This window comes from Myotis lucifugus, unplaced genomic scaffold (genome assembly GCF_000147115.1).
Source record: "Myotis lucifugus unplaced genomic scaffold, Myoluc2.0 scaffold_19, whole genome shotgun sequence".
Lineage (NCBI taxonomy): Eukaryota > Metazoa > Chordata > Mammalia > Chiroptera > Vespertilionidae > Myotis > Myotis lucifugus.
In genome coordinates, this window is record NW_005871067.1 from 7,870,133 (window position 1) to 7,876,045 (window position 5,913).

The following is a 5,913-nucleotide window of genomic DNA, read 5'->3' on the forward strand; positions in this document are numbered from 1 at the left end:
CCCTTTCTATGCCCCTGATCTATATATTCACCAGTTTATTCTGTTCATCAGATTATTTATTCACTTGATTTTAGATTCACTTATGATAGATGTGTATTGTGTCATAATTTCTATCTTTACCTTTTTCTTCTTCTTCCTCTCTTAAAGGATACTTTTCAGCATTTCATATAATCCTGGTTTGGTGGTGATGAACTCCTTTAGCTTTTTCTTATCTGTGAAGCTCTTTATCTGACCTTCAATTCTGAATGATAGCTTTGCTGGGTAAAGTAAACTTGGTTGTAAGTTCTTGGTATTCATCACTTTGAATATTTCTTGCCACTCCCTTCTGGCCTGCATAGTTTCTGTTGAGAAATCAGCTGACAGTCGTATGGGTACTCCCTTGTAGGTAACTGACTTTTATTCTCTTGCTGCTTTTAAGATTCTCTCTTTGTCTTTTGCTCTTGGCATTTTAATTATGATGTGTCTTGGTGTGGTCCTCTTTGGATTCCTTTTGTTTGGGGTTCTCTGCGCTTCCTGGACTTGTAAGTCTATTTCTTTCACCAGGTAGGGGAAGTTTTCTGTCATTATTTCTTCAAATAGGTTTTCAATATCTTGCTCTCTCTGTTCTTCTGGCACCCCCATAATTCGGATGTTGGTATGCTTGAAGTTGTCCCAGAGGCTCCTTACACTATCTTCATATTTTTGGATTCTTTTTTCTTTTTGTCTTCGTATTCCAAATCTTTGACTTGATTCTTGTGATCTTTTAGTCTGCTGTTGGAACTCTGTATAATATTCTTTATTTCAGTCAGCGTATGCTTAATTTCTAGTTGGTCCTTTTTCATATCCTCGAGGGTCTCACTAGATTTCTTGAGGGTCTCACTAAATTTACCAGCGGTTTCTAGAAAATTCTTGCAAAACCTTATAAGTGTGGTTTTGAACTCTATATCCAGTAGTTTGCTTTCCTCCATTTCTGTCATCTGTGACCTGTTTCTTTGTCTCCGCCTTTTTTATGCTTCCCTGTGTTGATAGAGTGGCTTTCTGTGCTAGGTGTCCTATAGGGCCCAGTGGTTCAGCCTCCCCAATTACCTGAGGTGGACACTCTTGGTGCACCCCTTTGTGGGCTTTGTGCACAGTCTTGTTGTAGTTAAGCCTTGATTGTTGTAGGTATCACGGGGAGGAATTGACCTCCAGGCCAATTGGCTGTGAGAATCAGCTGTGTCTACAGTGGGAGAACTTCTGTGCTGGAGACACCCTTCTGGGGCAAGACTTGCTTCAGTGGGGCTTTGGTGCTCACTGAGTCTGCCCCCTGAGTGTGTCCCTTATGGATCTGAGGAGTTGTAATCTGGATGGTCCCACTCTGACCACTGGGTACACTGGCTCTTGGATCTCTAAGGAGGTGCTAATTTAGCCTCTGCCTGAGGCTACCCAGCAGGAGCTACGGAGAGATCTGCAGATTCCTCTTCTTTGTTTGGGTTTTGGAGGTGCCCAGATGAGGCCCAGCTGTGAGGCAATGCAAGCTGCCGTGGGGCCTTGGGCCTTCTTTTGGATGTTCTGGATCTCTCTGACCCAGCTGCAGTTTGTTAGGTAATTTTCAGATTGCAAAGGGCCAGGCCTTTCATATGCAAAAGCCTCTGCGCACAGCTTTGGTGGGACGGGGTCTCAGGGAATCAACAGGGTGGAGCAAACAGCTACGGCTGCTCCTCAGTCCTACCCTAAGAGGCCCCGCATCTCAGTGTCCCAGTAATCGCTGCAAGCACCTCTGAGAGAAAGCCGCCCTCGAGTTCCAACCGATGCCAGACAGTCCAGTTTCTCCCTGTATGAGTCTGGGTCCCCAGAGACTCGCCCGGAACTGGAGTTCAGAGCAGCCGGGAGCTTGTGACTCCCTCCCGATTGTATGATTGTAAAAGACAACCGCGTCCTCAGTTGCCAGCCCTTTTCATGTGCACCTCCGTACCTCCGCACTTTACTTCCACACCGCACCTCCTCTGAGTCTCAGTGTGCTTTTCTCTTTCCTTCTAGTTGTAGAATTTCCACTCAGCCAGCCTTCCTGTGGTTCTGGATGATGTCCGTTTTGCCTTTTAGTTGTATTTTTGAAGTTGTTGTGCGAGGCAGCAATTTCTGGTGTTTACCTATGCCGCCATCTTGGTTTCTCCCTCTTGTTCATTGTTTCTGTGCATCCAGGTTAACACACCTTTAAAATAAATTCTAGCCAAAACCGGTTTGGCTCAGTGGATAGAGCATCGGCCTGTGGACTGAAAGGTCCCGGGTTCGATTCCGGTCAAGGGCATGTACCTGGGTTGCGGGCACATGCCCCGTGGGAAATGTGCAGGAGGCAGCTGGTCGATGTTTCTCTCCCATCGATGTTTCTAACTATCTATCTCTCTCCCTTCCTCTCTGTAAAAAATCAATAAAATATATTTTTTAAAAAAAAAATAAAAATAAATAAAATAAAATAAAATAAATAAAATAAATTCTACCTTCAGAGAACAAATAATGTTTTAACCATCATGTAATCCAATCCTTACCTTGCTTTCTTCCATCATCATGTAATCTTCCTTTTATTCCCTCCTTAATTACAAATACATAAAAGAAGCTGCAAAACTTTTACTCTCTGGAGCATGAGATTTTGCTCCCTGGCATATGTCATCAGTTTGGCTCAAATAAACTCATAAAAATTCTCTACAGGTTTGTATGTTTCTTACATCACCCATACAAAGAATAATTCAAATACATATAATCATGTACCAACACCCAGAATTGACAATTAATATTTGTCACATTTGTCCTAAGACTTCATTTTTTAAAAATATATTTTATTGATTTTTTACAGAGAAGAGGGGAGAGGGACAGAGAGCTAGAAACATCAATAAGAAAGAAACATCGATCAGCTGCCTCCTGCACACTCCTCACTGGGGATGTGCCCGCAACTAAGGTACATGCCCTTGACTGGAATCGAACCTGGGACCCTTGAGTCCGCAGGCCGACGCTCCATCCACTGAGCCAAACCGGCTAGGGCATAAGACTTAATTTTTAAAATAAAAGTGTTACAGATATAATTAACACCCCCTCCCCCATGATAATGCTCTTTATAACTAGTTTCTGCAGTGTTTTGCTGTTTACAACTAGTTTCAGCCGTATTTTGCTGTCTGATAGGAATGTGGTAAGCTTCACAGAGACAGTCTCTGGAGTGAAAAAGTTATTATTAGTAGATGCAAAAATTAACTATTGGTAGTTTCCTAAATCCAGTTTTCTCCTACACTAGCTTAGGTTTTGTGGAGAAACTTTATTAAAACAGCTTTACAGGTAAATTCAAAAATCCCACTCCTAGATAAGCCTATTTTCCTATGGCTTCTCCAAAATCACTGATGTAAATTCCGGTCAGGTTCATCACAGAGATGGTTTTGTAGCTCATTGTCTCACCCAAAATGAGGCTTCAGTCTGTGGTTTAATTAGAAATTGAGTTAGCAGAATAAACTTTTTTTTTCATTGTTTACTAGTATGTGCCTTTATTATTTTTTTTCTGATGACATATTCTTTCTTTTATTTTGATAAACTCTAAATATATATATATATATATAAAATTTTTCCGGGGCTGACAGAGTGTATTAACCACAGATCAGTTTGAGAAGTGACAGTTCCGTAACAATTACTTTCCTTTGTATTTCTAAAAATCAAGGTCGCGAGGGCCCAGGGCCACGGCAGTCCCCACAAGGCAGGGGTTTCCAGGGTAAGAAGGGTCCTGCTCTGGGGTCAGGATGGCTCAGGGCACAAGTGACCTCACACATTCAGAGGGTGTGGGCGGAGGGTCAGGTCCATGTGACCTGGGCCACGGCTGAGCCAGCAGGGATGACGAGACCTAAGAGGGGCTAAGGGGCCCTAACCGGTTTGGCTCAGTGGATAGAGCCTTGGCCTGTGGACTGAATGGTCCCAGGTTCGATTCCGGCATGTACCTTGGTTGCGGGCACATCCCCGGTAGGGGGTGTGCAGGAGGCAGCTGATCGATGTTTCTCCTTTATCGATGTTTCTAACTCTCTATCCCTCTCCCTTCTCTGTAAAAAATCAATAACATATATTTTTTTTAAAAAAAGAGGGGCTAAGGGGGTGGGGGAGTGCTGAGGGGTCAGAATGAAGGTTCCAGGCCAGAAGGGTGGGCTTCTGGGTGGGCACAGGCCCAGGGGCTCCCTGGGGTCGAGCCCCCTGAGGACAAGGTCCGAGGTGGGCTCCTGAAAGGACCTGCTGGCCACCACTTGGTCCGGCCAAGGACTGGCTGAAGAGCTGGTACTGTGTGTTGTGGGTCCAGCATCTCCCGCCAACCCCTCCGCACCCCCAGGCAGGCAAGAGAAGCTCATGAGACTGGTAGGGGGAGGGGCCGGAGACCCAAGGGCTAAGAGTGGCCTTGGACCTGAGCTTGCCAGTGGCAGCAGCAGGAGGTGGCCCTCCCACCCGCCCTTCACCTGCCCAGCAGCAGGTGGGGATTCCGGATTCGAATGCCCTGGGAAGTGGAGGCCTGCTGAGGGGACAGGGCTGAGGCTGCCTGTGTCTCCAGGGCGGGGGTTCCAGCTGCGGGTGCACATCCCCTGCCAGAAGGGGCGGAGCGAGTGATTAGTGGGTGGTGCCGAGCCCACCTGGCGGGGCTGGAGGGGCGGGGCTTACCGGGGCGCGCGAGGTGAGGTGCTAGAATGCCGGCTCCCCAAGTTGTCCCGGAGTGCGGGATCTCTGCTGCCATCTAGCGCTGCGTGTTCAGGCAGCTCGGGGCATGCTTTCCTGTGCACCTGCTGCCCACTGTGTCCCCAGCCCACTGTCCGCTGAGAACATAGCATCAAGCTCTAAAAATATATTTTTATTGATTTCATAGAGGAAGCAAGAGGGAGAGAGAGAGAGAAACATCAATGATGAGACAGATTCATTGATTGGCTGCCTCCTGCACGCTCAGTTTTGGGGATCTGAGCATGTGTCCTGACCTGGAATCGACCTCCCGGTTCATACATTGACCCTCACCCACTGACCCACACTGGCCGGGTGACAAACCAACTCTTGAGTTTGTTTGCTGGAGAGGAAACAGAGAGAGACTCAAGGTAAATGTAAATCATCTCTATTTTTGAATGGTGAAGAATGAATTTTACAAAGAAAGAACAAATGGTAGCAAAAAGTAGTGAAACTCTAACTTAGGCACTTGCACTTTTTGTTCCTTTCCAACCAATTTACCTCACAGCAGAAAGAGTGGTTGAAAACCTAGATGGCATCTAGCCCCAATTTATAATCTTCTAGTGGCTTCCATTTGCTCGTGTGGATTGTGTAAGTGCTGCCTGACCTGGTCCTACTTGTCTGATCTCATTACTCCTCTTCCCTTGTTCTCCACCTCAAAGTTTTACTGGTTTCTTTTCAGTTCCTGGAAAACATCAAGCATTTAACTTGAGAAGTTCTTTTTCTCTACTTACCCTTAGCTTTCTTTAGGTCTCAACTTAAAATATCCCCTCCTGGGAGAGATCTCTCTTTCTTCCTTCCTTCCTTCCCTCCCTCCCTCCCTCCCTCCCTCGCTTCCTGTGAGGTTCTTTCTTTCTTTCTTTCTTTCTTTCTTTCTTTCTTTCTTTCTTTCTTTCTTTTCATAAACACCCGTTCATCTTATTTTCTATTCCAGTCCCTTTTTTGTTAACTTCAGGACATGCCACAAATAAACAATTTTTTCTCTTATTGTTTTTTGGTTTACATCTGTTTTTTTCAATAAAAATGTCAGTTTTACAACAAGGACGATGTCTGACCTACTCATCATTGTTTTTGTCAGCATCCAGCACATTGCTTTGTACATAGTGGGAGTTTAATAAATAATTGATGAAATGAGAATGAATAAAATGCATCTCATGTTTAGAATTTATAATCACATTTGGCTGAGGCTATCACTCTGCATCACTCATAAGATCTGTAAAAAGAAAAGAA